Below are 13034 nucleotides of genomic sequence, written 5' to 3'. Positions count from 1 at the left end.
TATCTTTGACACCTCGCTGGCAATGACCCTTCAGGTCAACAGAACGGTGGCTACTTGCTGGGGAATTATCAAAATTCTCTGACGAATAGTGCACTACCTTTCTCCCCAAGCTAGGAAACAGACAGAAGTTGCGCTGGTCGGGTCAAGATTGGATTACTGCAATTCACTATATGCAGAGATCAATTAGGGACTGATCCAGCGCCTCCAAACAGTACAGAACGCGGCCGCAAGATTTGTATTAGACATTCCCCGCTCCTCCTCTGCGATACTAGCCAGAAAGAGCCTCCACTGGCTTCCTATAGAGCATCGTATCTCCTTTAAAATCATTTGTCTGGTGCATAGGGCTCTGAAAGCTGGAACATCTGATGGGCTGGGATCTCTTCTCTCTGGCTATATCCCTAGCAGATGTCTACGTTCATCACAACATAATCTGTTGGTGATCCCTCGGACTAAGAAGTCCAGATGGGGAGGAAGAGCCTTTTCCATAGTTGCCCAGCGTCTTTGGAATGTACTTCCATTGGAACTTAAGTCCCTATCCTCTCTGCCTCTTTTTAAAAAGGCTCTAAAAACATGGTGTTTCAAGAAAGCCTACCAGTAATTCAACTCTTTGGACATGGAAATATTTTTGGTTAGGCGCCTTGATGCCCGACGGGCTGAGTATGCGCGTTATAAATTTGCTTTCATTTCATTTCATAGAGATCTGAGATACATTTTAAAGAGAAGTGTGGTTATGCTGGATCCTTGAAGGACGTTTGCCTTCATTGGAAAAGGGCAGGAGATATTTGGGGTGGAGATAGAGTGCAGAATCTCTTAGTTGGAAAGGAGTCTCCAGGCTGCCCTTTCCAGCTATAACATCAGAGAAAGAAATGATTTGTCAACTATCGGCCTTCCTGGATAGGAATCAGCTACTGGATGACTCCCAATATGGGTTCCGCAAGGGGCATTCCACAGAATCTGGTCAGAGCCACTGTGGCTGGTGGGGGCAATGCTGCCCTCATCCATCTCTACCTTACCACGGCCTTTGACATGGTCAATCATGCTCTTCTGTTGAATCAGCTGGAGGATTTGGGTAAATAAGGGGCAGTTTTTGCCCTTTTTAGATCGTTTCTTACAGAACGAAGCCAGACTGGGTCCATAGGTGATTTCACACCTAAACCATTTTCTTTGCCGTGTTGAGTTCCTCAGGGCTCATTTGTCAGTGCAACTCTTTTCAACATTTATGTTACCTCATTGGGTGCCATGGAGAAATTGTTCAGTTTATCTATGGTCTCATATGTAGTTGACACACAAATGATGTCTCTGTTTCTGAGAATGGTCCAGAAACTAAAGAGACATTCCAGAACTGCATGGGGGAAGTCAGTGCTTGGATGGATGTTTATTGTCTTAGACTTAACTCTGCAAAAAGAAAGGTCATCTTATTTGGGGAAAAAAACTCCTTATGGAATCCCTCATGGTGGCCAGTCGAGTTGGGTTCGCTCCTGGTTCCAGTGAAAAAGGTAAAGAACCTGGGTATCCTGATTGATGATAAATTGAATTTACAAATAAGGTAACTTCTACAGCCTTCTTTAAGCTTTGGACGATCAGGACAACGGCACTGTTTAACCACCGAACCTGCTGAACACAGGGGTCTTTTGCCTTGTAATGTCCAAGTTGGACTACTGCAACGGGCTATATGCAAACTTACCGAAAGCTCCCTTGAAAAAGCTGCAGACTGTACAGAATACAGCAGCTAGGCTGCTGATGAAAATCCTGAGGTTCCAGTCGGTCTCACAGTCCTTGGTGTGTCTTTGTTGGCTCTGCATCAAAGGATTTGTTTTAAAATGCTTTGTATTACATATAAGGCACTTCTGGGACAAGGTCCTGCCTTCTTAAGAGAAAAACTCAGGTGCTGCATCCCTAAGAGGACTCTTAAATCCTGCTCAGCTAGGAATCTGGTTGTGTTATCATACAAGCTCTCCTGCTGGGGAGGCAGGAGCTTTATGCTCTGCACAACTCGAAATTGGAATCATCTTCCCTTAGAGATACAATCTACTCCCTCTCTTTTGTTTTTCTGCAAGCATAGCTCTTTACTAAACACTAACTGTTTTAATTTCATTCCTTTAGCGCCAATACGCCTCAGGGTAATTGTTTGCGCTTTATAAAACTCAAAATCAAATTAAATCATATCAATGAAGGATCATGGTTGAGTTCCAAAAACATTGGCAATCAATTTTTTAGGAGTGTGCCACTTCAGATCGGATAATAGTAAGCCAGGCATGTTGGATCAGAGACTTTTTTCTTAGAATCAAATTGAGACATGATAATTGTTCTGGCAGCGATACAACATGATAACAGAGCCATTGAGAATGTTCTTGAATATATGAGCAGGGTCTGCTGGAAATCACAAAGCACCTTACACTTTTTTGAGATTGGTGAAGTCACAAATAGATAAAGAGTTGAACGATGGTAAAAAGTATTGATGCAATTATTGAGGGGTATGGGTGATGTACTTATCCTTATCGATCTATTCCTCAAGGTATCTTTCCAAATCTTTAACTTTGTGGATGAAGTGGTCTTTAAGGAAGAGAAAAAGTTGCTGTGTGGGGTAGTTTTGGAGCCAGATTAAGAGATCTGTAAGGGAGAGACAATAGTGTATGTGTGTGGATCGCACAAAGCTATTTTGCTGTGCATGAAGCTTTTAATATCCAGTAGTAGTAGTTGTGGAGACTTTCCTCCTTCCTGATTGCACTTTTGCAGATTTTTTAGTGGCATAGAAGATTCAATTTAATAATAACTCTTAATCCTGAGCAAATAATAAAAATAATGTTCAAGATTTCGAAGAGTATTATTTTGGAGTAGTCATCAGATCCAAAAGAACAGGTGATTTACAGTATTTAGTACTGTGGGTTGTTACAGTCACAACCTGACAATGGTCGTAATCAATAGGCTTAGCCAACACATGTTTCATCACAGGGTCATTACCCATCGACTTCCTCAGGGCAAGTTATTGACTGTATCGATAAGTCTTCAAGAAAAGTATTTCCAATTATGTATAGGTGTAATCTATATCCACTATTGATCCAAAAAGGGTACGTAGTAGGATGCATCTGTTCCGTGATATAGAGTACTCCATGTAACGCAACCGGATTCAATTTGCCCTTGTAGTTGCTGTTTATATTTTTACCAATGTCTCCTCAGAGATCTTTCATTCAGTTTGAGGGATTTCAATATGGAGTCTTCAATACTACTTTCACAATTTGGGGCGAATGAATGAGTGATCTCTTTGTTTGATTGCTTATTCAATAGTCAAAGATGAGTAGAGCTTAGCATGGAAGAAAGTGACGATAGGTCACTTCCACTGTTTGGGAAACATTTCTAGAAGTTTTAGAGTAGGCTGGTGTGTGTGCAGGAGGAAGCTGAACTGTATTAAAAATTGAACAGTCCACCTCAGATGTTTGCCAATAGCAGTATAGATAAGAACCATGATTGATCGTGTATACTAGATTTAGGGATTTTATTTTAGCTATCAGCCATTTAGCAATCACCATAATACGTTTGGTTTGTCAAACAAAGGCCCAGTTTGTCGAAACCTTCACACAATGCAGAGCAACATCCAAAGTTGCTGTGCTCATTGTGTGAGAGGAGAAAGAGGAAAGTGCCATATCTACAAAGATATGGCACTATCCTGCTCTCTCCCTAGCCCTGGCGCACAGTTAAGCTACTGACCCCAACACACACACACACACCTTTGCGCCATAGTGCAAAGGTGCCTGCATGGGCCTGGCATAGGTTTTATACTGTAATGGTGCCCTTCCAGTACAAAATGCTGTTCTTAGACACATTTTAAACTTTACCCACTTCAAATATGTGCTGTACAGTGCAGCATACATGGGAAAAGGTGGGAGAAATAAAAGCATTTCAATGTTTAAAGCATGCTTTCAAATGGCATTATTTTTGACACAAACCCTGTCTACTATTGTCAGTAGATAGGGTTTTGAGTCATCATCATCATCAAAAACTTTATTCGGTTGTTGTACCATAAAAGTTCATAAAACATACAATTAACAATCCATAAATATAAAACACTTTAAGTGACCAAGAAGCAGTAAGATAGGGACTCAATCATTAAAGAATTTCCCACTCCAAGATTGAGACAGTTTTATGAATCCTACCACATGGAAAATGATTTCGGAAAAGGAGGAAAACTGGGGAATTTGGGGTAGAAGTCGTGTAAGTCCCATAAGGATATTGGGCCGTCTCTTACATCAGGCGGCCAAGTTTTCAAATAAGGGACAATGTTTCTGTCTCTGAATCTCACAAGTATCAAATCCCCAGCAACATCTTTGTGAAGGGAGCCCAACCATCCCACCCTTCTGACACTCCTTATTGCTCCGAATAAATCACGAGGCAGTGGCCTATTTTTTGACAGCCAGAATCTGGTTTTGTTAAGTAAGTCAAATTGACTCTCAGTTTTTCCAGGTGGGAGAACAGGTACACCCGCAAGGATGCACACAAATGGGGCCGCTTCCGGAGGTAAGTGTATAGAATTGACTTTGTTATGACCTGTTCCGGGTGCGGTCGTCTGGAGGAGGGAAACTTTGGCAGGGTGTTTAGCTATTTTTTGCCCTGAAGCACTAGGGCCAGCAGGTTGTCTTTGCCGCCTTTTATCCTGGGCAAGGGGTTTAGAGGCTGGGTGAGTGGGAGGTGACCTAGGGAGGTTAGATGTGTTGCTGCGTATATCAGCCTGCGGGTTTGATTTAATGGATTTCTCTATTCTAGAGAGCCTATCCCCTAGCATATTAATTTTTTCAAGCAGTGGTGCTATCATAGAGCTTACCATTCCTTCAATTAGTGGTAGTAGGTAGGAGTGGGGAGGAGGTGTTAAAGCCACTGAATTCTCGACATTTGGAGGGATAATTAAGAAATTGGCGGAGGGTGTGTTTAAGCACAGTTTTGGTGTTTTGGGGTTGCTTCCACCTTGAATGGTACTGTTGTGTTTCCGTTTCGCCGATAGAACCTGGGAGGGTTCAACACTTACGGTGTTCCGGCTGCAGGTTTTGTTAAAAAATATGGGAGCATCTAAAAGTGTAAGCTTGTCTGGTAGTGTACTAGCGTTATTGGGCGGAGGGGGAGATTCAAAAGGGACATAGTTGGATTTACATAAGAGGTTTAACTCATCTAAGAAGGAGGGCATTTGCCCAAAATCCGCTACGCTAGTAGACTGGGCCTCCTTGGAGGTCATGGTGGATAAGGGAGATAGGGAAGCGATATATGAACAGGACCACAGGTAAGGAATCGAATCGATTGAGGGGGGGTGTGTACCTTCTTGATGATGGGCCTACAATGTAACAGCCAAAGGGGATGGCCCGTCCCGTCCTTATCCGGCCTTTGAGGGCCGTAGAGGGCCCGCCCTTAACCCGGGCTTCGCCCCGGGCTAAGTCCCGCGCGCGTCCCGCGTCGCGGGAATAGGAACTAGTTTAAATCGCTGAAGGTGGGGGGGGCGGGGACGCCGACGGAAGAGGCAGCAGCTGGGAAGCACAGAGCCTGCTGGACCTCGCAGTCCCTCGGCGTGTTGTGCAGTTCGTGTCCTTTCCCCTCAAAGCAACCCGCAGAGATTACAAAGTGCTTGCAGAGCTCAGGGATCCCACGTCATTCTCCCCCGTCAGCAGCACACACCGTGAGCGGCTCCCGCGGAGCGGGGGGCACGAAAAGTATTTGAATTGTCCAGGTGGGTGGGCGGGGACGCCGAGGGAAGAGGCAGCAGCTGGGAAGCACAGAGCCTGCTGGACCTCACAGTCCCTCGGCGTGTTGTGCAGTTCGTGTCCTTTCCCCTCAAAGCAACCCGCAGAGATTACAAAGCGCTTGCAGAGCGCAGGGATCCCACGTCGTTCTCCCCCGTCAGCAGCACACACCGTGAGCGGCTCCCGCGGAGCGGGGGCCGCGAAAAGTATTTGAATTGTCCAGGTGGGTGGGCGGGGACGCCGAGGGAAGAGGCAGCATCTGGGAAGCACAGAGCCTGCTGGACCTCGCAGTCCCTCGGCGTGTTGTGCAGTTCGTGTCCTTTCCCCTCAAAGCAACCCGCAGAGATTACAAAGCGCTTGCAGAGCGCAGGGATCCCACGTCGTTCTCCCCCGTCAGCAGCACACACCGTGAGCGGCACCCGATAGGGTTTTGAGTCAAGAATTATCGGTGCTTGCATGAGAATGACTATATACCACCCATGGAATGCCCTCTTGAGGAAGAATAGTGCAAAGCAGAGTTTTGAGCAGCCTTGCTACTTCAAGGTAATTTTCCAGTGCAAAACATGAATGGCACTAGAAAGTAAATCCAGAAATTCTATTTTGTGATGGTTTGCATCAATTTTGTGAAGCAACCACAGTGCAACATGTTTGCTAATCCAGTGCCAAGTATTGAAGGCCTCCAGTAGGCACATATTGAGATCCTTTAGTATTATTTCTAAGATCAAGTCTATTAAAAGGTTTTTGAATGTGGGATGATAAGGAAATTGTGTGCCTGTGAAGAGAAAAGCAGAAGTGAAGGAGTATATTGAAGAATATTAATTAAGCAGTCACTTGCAGTCTAGAAAGATACAATTTTGGGTGGGTTTTGCAGGTGCTGAGCATTTATGGAGAGCTTCTGCTCCTTCTGTCTTTTTAGTGGTATGCTGCCTCATGAGAATTTTCTAACCAGAATGTGTAGCTTCCTTTTGGATACTATAAAGAGAGGAGTAGAGATTTACAACATGTATAAAAGTTGATATAAACCAAAGCTGAACTGGGACGCAGACTTTGTAATTATTAAACACCTACCACAGTAGTCATCCACTAAGGTCAGACCAGGAGGGATAAGGCTGCAGTTCATGGAATACTGATTCACACAATCGAATGGAGCTGTGGAACTTTCTTTAATAATCACTGTAAGACATTGGCTTACTGGTTAAGAGAGGTGAAACCTTCCTCAAGCAGCAAAAATAAATCTTCTGAGGGTGAAGTCACAAGCAAACCCTAAATTAACCCATGCTCAACTCTTGGATAGCTTGGTGCAAAGCAGTCAGGCTTAACTCATTGGCAAAGTGTAAAGTATTTGTGCAACACTTCAAACAGTAACACAGTGAAACCACACCATAAAAGGATATCACAACAATTTGGAAATCTAGAGTAATTTTTAATAAATGAAACAAAACCAAAACAACAAAAATCTAATCAGTTGAACCGGAGATATGAAGGTTTAAAGATTTCCGTGAAAATAGCTCTAAAAAGCACAAAGTGTCAACTGTGAGTATCTGGTCACGCCGCACTGAGACAAAGTTACAATTTCAGGGTAACTATGAGGGAGCATAAGCCTACTCCAGAGACACTGTGTCTTAAATCCTGGCTTGCGAAGCGTTGCGAGGTTTCGCACCAAGGATGTGTCGAGCAGCCAATGCGATGCATCGGTTCAGATGTGATTCAGAGCTGCTATGCGAGGTCCTGGTGTTAAGTCTGGTGTTAAGGATGCATCAAGCAAACATGCGATGCATTAGTTCAGAGGAGCAGTGAGAATACAGTGCGATAAACTGCATTAAGATCCATGCTGCTAACGACGAGAGATAAGAGGGCCTGGATTCTAAAATGTTTATATAGGCCATGGTTCCAATGCAGCTGCTGGGTCGAGGCGGAGTCCTTTGCATCGGAATAACCCTTGCGGCAGATGCAATGCTTTAGTGCCAAAGGCATTCCAATGAACAGCAAAGGTGATGTGCCTGTTCTGCTGTAGATGCACTGTGCTGCAGAGGATATATGCCAGTTGTGAAGGATCTGCAGATGGGCTGGCAGAGCACCTTAGGCCCACTTTCAATGGTCCAGGACTAGGGTGGCACCACTTGTCAGAGTAGACTCACAGATGGCAGAGTGCAAGTGCTTGGGTTAAGTGGCCAGCAAAAATGAAATCTGCAAAAAATGGATCAGGAAGGAAAGGGTTTCGGGGAAGACCACCCAATATTGATAGGTCTAACAATCACCATAATAATGTGGCTGTGAGGGGACAGTGGGTTTCAGTCTGAGAAACATTATCTAGGTACGACAATAGTGGATCAATGATATCAACCTATAAATAGAATTGTTGAAGCCCTGAGATAAATTAGCCAGAGAATACCAAAGTGAGTCTATGAGGTTGACCTGTGAGTTGTGTGGTGGTGCAGCCTTGACACATTTTATTGGCACCACACCAGTAGACTTTAGTGAGCTCAACTGATTGCAGTGGATCTATATGATATTGTGCATTCCTGTACTTTTCGACAGCTCCGGCCCACTATGGGCTCCCTTGCTCCAATGCAGGCCCCCTTGCAACATGGTGCAAGGGCACCTGCGTTGCTGGGCTGCAGGGACACCCTCTTGCACAAAATGAATCAATTCTGGTGATTTCCCTTTACTATGTGTGCTGCATTAGCACACATAGAAAAAGGAAAGCAAGAGGAGAAATTAAAACATTTCTCCACATTGCGCCACCCTTATGCCATCCCTGGCGCGGCATTAGGTTTTAACGCATTCCCAGGTTTACGATTTCTCGTAAATCTGGGAATGTGTCATGTTCCATGGTTGTTGCAAGGAAACACCCATGGAACGCCCCTTTCAAGCAGTTTTATGCGTGAAAGGGGTACATATTTATAGTCCATGAAAAGCCATTTAATGTGGTTTTACGCTGCCTTATAAATATGTTGTGGCACATCGCGTCTTGGGAACATCAAAAAAGTGATGCTCCGGTGGCACAAAAGTGCCTATAAATGAGGCCTGGCTCTTTACTTCACACTCCTTTTAGGTGCAGAGGTGAATGTGGATTTTGTTTTCGGTCTCCTTTTTAAGGCTGCAGCTATAAAATGACACTGTAGCATTATAGCTGGCTGTGATTTGTGTGCTTGATTAGGTGGTGAATAATACCGCACTTCTTAAAAAATAATAATTAAATAATAATTAAAGGTAGAGTACAGTTAAAGGCGCATTATTTAAATAAGCATCACTAGTATAACAGAAAAAAATCTGTGATTTTTTTATTTGAAGTTTGTTTGTCAAGTACATGGCAGCCATATTTAGATGTTGACATTTCTTTTTGTGACACATACTTGTCATAAAAGGTGGTCCTTGTCTGCCTATCTGCTTTGATTTGTTTACATAAACTTTATTGCCTAATCCATATCATTTTAGTTTCTAAATCACAATTGTACTGGCACACAACACATTAAATATTATTACTTTTAAAAAGGAGATACATGGGTATATACATGGCTCTTGTCCACATTTCCATGTATGGCCACATCTACCTGCCCAACTGACCTTCAGCTTAATGTTTCACATTGGTTAAGAGACGCTAGAGGCGCCATCTTGACACGGGTATGCTCTATACAGTCTTTTAGCAAATACCTCATGGGCTGTTTTTCCAAGAAATGCTTTTAAGAGTTGGCCTTATGTCATGTATAGTTTCTTTCCCGCTCCCCAGGGCTTCTATTTGACTTATCTAATGTCCAGCTCGTGAAGACATCACCCCGGCTCTTGGAAAGATGTGCAGATAACCTATAGAAGGGGATACACTGACACCCCAATTAGAGCGGCGTCGGACAGTTGCTGTCTGATTAAAATAGCAGTGAATCTCACAGAGAAATACGATTCTTTTATAAAGCAGCAGTCCCAACTACTCTCGACATGTTTTGCATGAACCTGTTCACTGTAGTGAGATGAAAAATGTCTTCTGCAATACTTCCGTAGGAACGGACGTTGCTACACATATTAATTTGTGTTTCATTCGTTGAATCAGAATGGAATACAGTAACAGAAGGGCGTTTGCACTGCTGCTAGGTTACATAACTCACAGATAATTAAAATCCGATTCGATTTTCTTAATAACCAGAGTAACCAAAAAAAATGAAAATAATCTCGATTAAACGTCAGTAAAGGCAAGAATTGAATTGACCATGCACATTCATGATGGTGATACAGACAAGTTAACCAAATGTATTTGGTGGCTCCGAGGACACCAGCTTTGTAATATAATATCTGGCCTGAGGCGACTCCAAAGTGACACAGCAGCAGTTGGAATATATCACCCAAACTGAGGAAGAAAAATAATTTCTAAATATATTACTCCTAATCTTGCACGACTGGAGAATTGGAAACTATACCTAGTCCTGGGATAGCATTAAAAGTAAAATCATTAAAAAATATTTATTCTTGAGGTAAAATTCTGAAACTTCATAGAAAGATGCAGCTGCAGCTGTGACATTATGTTAAGGAGGGCACCACAAGTGCTTGGCAACGAGAAAGTCTGCTGAAGAATATGTTAACTTCTTTGCTGCTAGGCCCCCCCACCCCCGCCGTGCTAAGCCTTTTTTTGGCTATTTTGGGTAGTTTGCGCGTAACTTTATGACCACAAAAGGTATCCACTCCAAATTTGCGTCCTTTTCTTCCAACATCATGGGGATTTTAAAGGTACCCAGGGTGTGTAGATTCCCCTGGAGGGGACCCAGAAATTAGCCAAAATGGGAAAAAAGTGCTGCAAATTAAGCGTCTTGGTTTTTCCCTACAAATGGAATCAAATAAGGGTTTGTGGGGTTGAAATGAGCATTTTCACATCTTTTAGGGAATGACAGAATTTTGCCAGAAAAGAGAAAACCAAACTTGTTTACACAGTTTTGGCATTTTTCTAGGACATAGCCTATTTTTGCTATTTTTTGTGCTTTCAACCTCCTTCCAGTTAATGGTAGAAATGGGTATGAAAGGAGTAATGGATCCTGGAAAGCTATACATTTTAGAAAAGTAGACACAATTCTGAATTCAGCAAGGGGTCATTTGTGTAGATCTATCAAGGTTTCTTTATAGAAACTAACAGTTAGATATAGGATTCTCTGAAGAAAATGATTTTTTCTTTACAAATGTTGAGGTTTGCAAGGGATTCTGGGTAACAGAACCTGGTGAGAGCCAGACAAGTCACCCCATCCTAAATTCCCCTGTGTGTCTAGTTTTTAAAAATGTATAGGTTTGCTAGGTGTCCCTAGGTGCCGGCAGAGCTAGTGTTCAAAATCTACAGCTAGGCACTTTGCAAGAAAAGGGTCAGTTTTCACTGTATTAGTGTGGTGAGTCCACGTTGCGTTTTGGGCCGTGTCCTGTCACGGGCACTAGGCCTACCCACACAGGTGAGGTACCACTTATTTTGTCGGAGGACTTTGGAGAATGCGGGGTGGGTGGAATTTTATGGATCCATGCAGATTCCAGAACTTTCTACCCCATAAATGTGAGGAAAATATATTTGTTTTACAAAGTTTGAGGTTTGCAAGGGATTCTGAGTAACAAAACATGGTGAGAGCCAGCCAAGTCATCCTATCCTGGATTTCTCTTGGTGTCTAGTTTTAATAAATGTACAGGTTCGCTATGTTTCCCTATGTGACAACTGTGCTAGTGCCCAAAATCCACAGGTATATAAAACAGCCTGTGCCTATTGGGCTTTCTGCCACTCTGGGGTGGAATCGGGGGGAGGGGAGGGGGGGAGGTTGCCCTGATATGCTCCCAAGGGGGCAGAAAGACTGTGGCTATATTTTGTGGGGGTGGGGGCATTGGTATGCCCATTCTGGGCAGCCCCTGCGCATAAAAAAGCCAGCATGGTCGCTGGTGCCTAGTGGTATTTCTGTCCCCCCGGGGGGCAGATTACAGGCCACTGCCCCATCTGCTCCCCCGGTGGGGCAGAAAGACTGGAATTTTTCTGGTGGGGGTATGGTCATGCCCATTTTGGGCTGCCCCCATAACTACACGAATAAAAAAAATCCCTGGTTTCTAGTGGCCTTTCTGCCCCCCAGGGGGCAGATTGGGGGCTATTGCCCCCATATGCCCCCCAGGGGGGGCAGAAAGACTGGACATTTTGCGATCGCGGTGGGGGCATTGGCTTGCCCATTTTGGGCAGCCCCCACCCTGATTCAAATTGCCTCCAAAAAAAACCCTGGCGTCTAGTGGGCTTTTTGCCTCCCAGGGGTGCAGATTGGGGGCTACTGCCCCCATCTGCCCCCCAGAGGGGCAGAAAGGCTGTAATTCTGGCATGGGGTGGCAGCATTTGCATGCCTGTTTTGGGCAGCCCCCACCCTAGCTAAATTGCCCAAAAAAAATCCCTGGCGTCTAGTGGGCTTTCTGCCTCCCCGGGGGTGCAGATCATGGGCCACTGCCCCCATCTTGCCCCCCGGGGGGCAGAAAGGCTGTAATTATGGTGTGGGTGGGGGATTGGCATGCCCATTCTGGGCAGCCCCCACCCTACAAATAATTGCGACAAAAAAAATCCCTGCCATTTAGTGGGCTTTCTGCCCCCCCCCCCCGGGGGGGGGGCAGATTGGGGGCTACTGCCCCCATCTTCTCCCCAGCGGTGGCAGAAAGTCTGTAATTGTGTGAGGGGGTGGGGACATTTGGATGCCCATTTTGGGCAGCCGCCACCCTAATGAAATAAAAAAAGCCAGCATGATCGCTGGCTCCAAGTGGGCTTTCTGCCCCCCCTCCCGGTGGGGCAGATTACAGGCCACTGCCCCAAATGCTCCCTAGGGGGGCAGAAAGACTGGAACTTCTCTGGTGGGGGTATGTGGGTATTGTCATGCCCATTTTGGGCAGCCCCCAAAGCTACACAAATAAAAAAAAATCCCTGATTTCTAGTGGCCTTTCTGCCCCCGGGGGGCAGTAAGACTGGACTTATTTGCCCCCCCAAAAAATTTGTGGCGTCCAGTGGGCTTTCTGCCCCCACCCCCGGGGCGCAGATTGTGGGCTACTGCCCCATCTTCCCCCAGGGGGGGGGCAGAAAGGCTGTAATTAGTGTGGGGGTGGGGGCATTGGCATGCCCATCTTGGGCGGGCCCCACCGTACAAATAATTGCAACAGAAATAATCCCTGGCATTTAGTGAACTTTCTGCCCCCCCCGGGATTTTTTTATTTTATTTATTTATTTTTTTCTGCCCCCCCATCTTCTCCCCAGGGCTGGCAGAAAGGCTGTAATTGTTTTGGGGACATTGGCATGCCCGTTTTGGGCAGCGCCCACCCTAAATAAATATGACAACCAAA

Source organism: Lissotriton helveticus, chromosome 4_1 (genome assembly GCF_964261635.1).
Source record: "Lissotriton helveticus chromosome 4_1, aLisHel1.1, whole genome shotgun sequence".
NCBI lineage: Eukaryota > Metazoa > Chordata > Amphibia > Caudata > Salamandridae > Lissotriton > Lissotriton helveticus.
The sequence above is the reverse complement of the archived record's forward strand: the minus strand, read 5'-3'. Positions refer to the sequence as shown.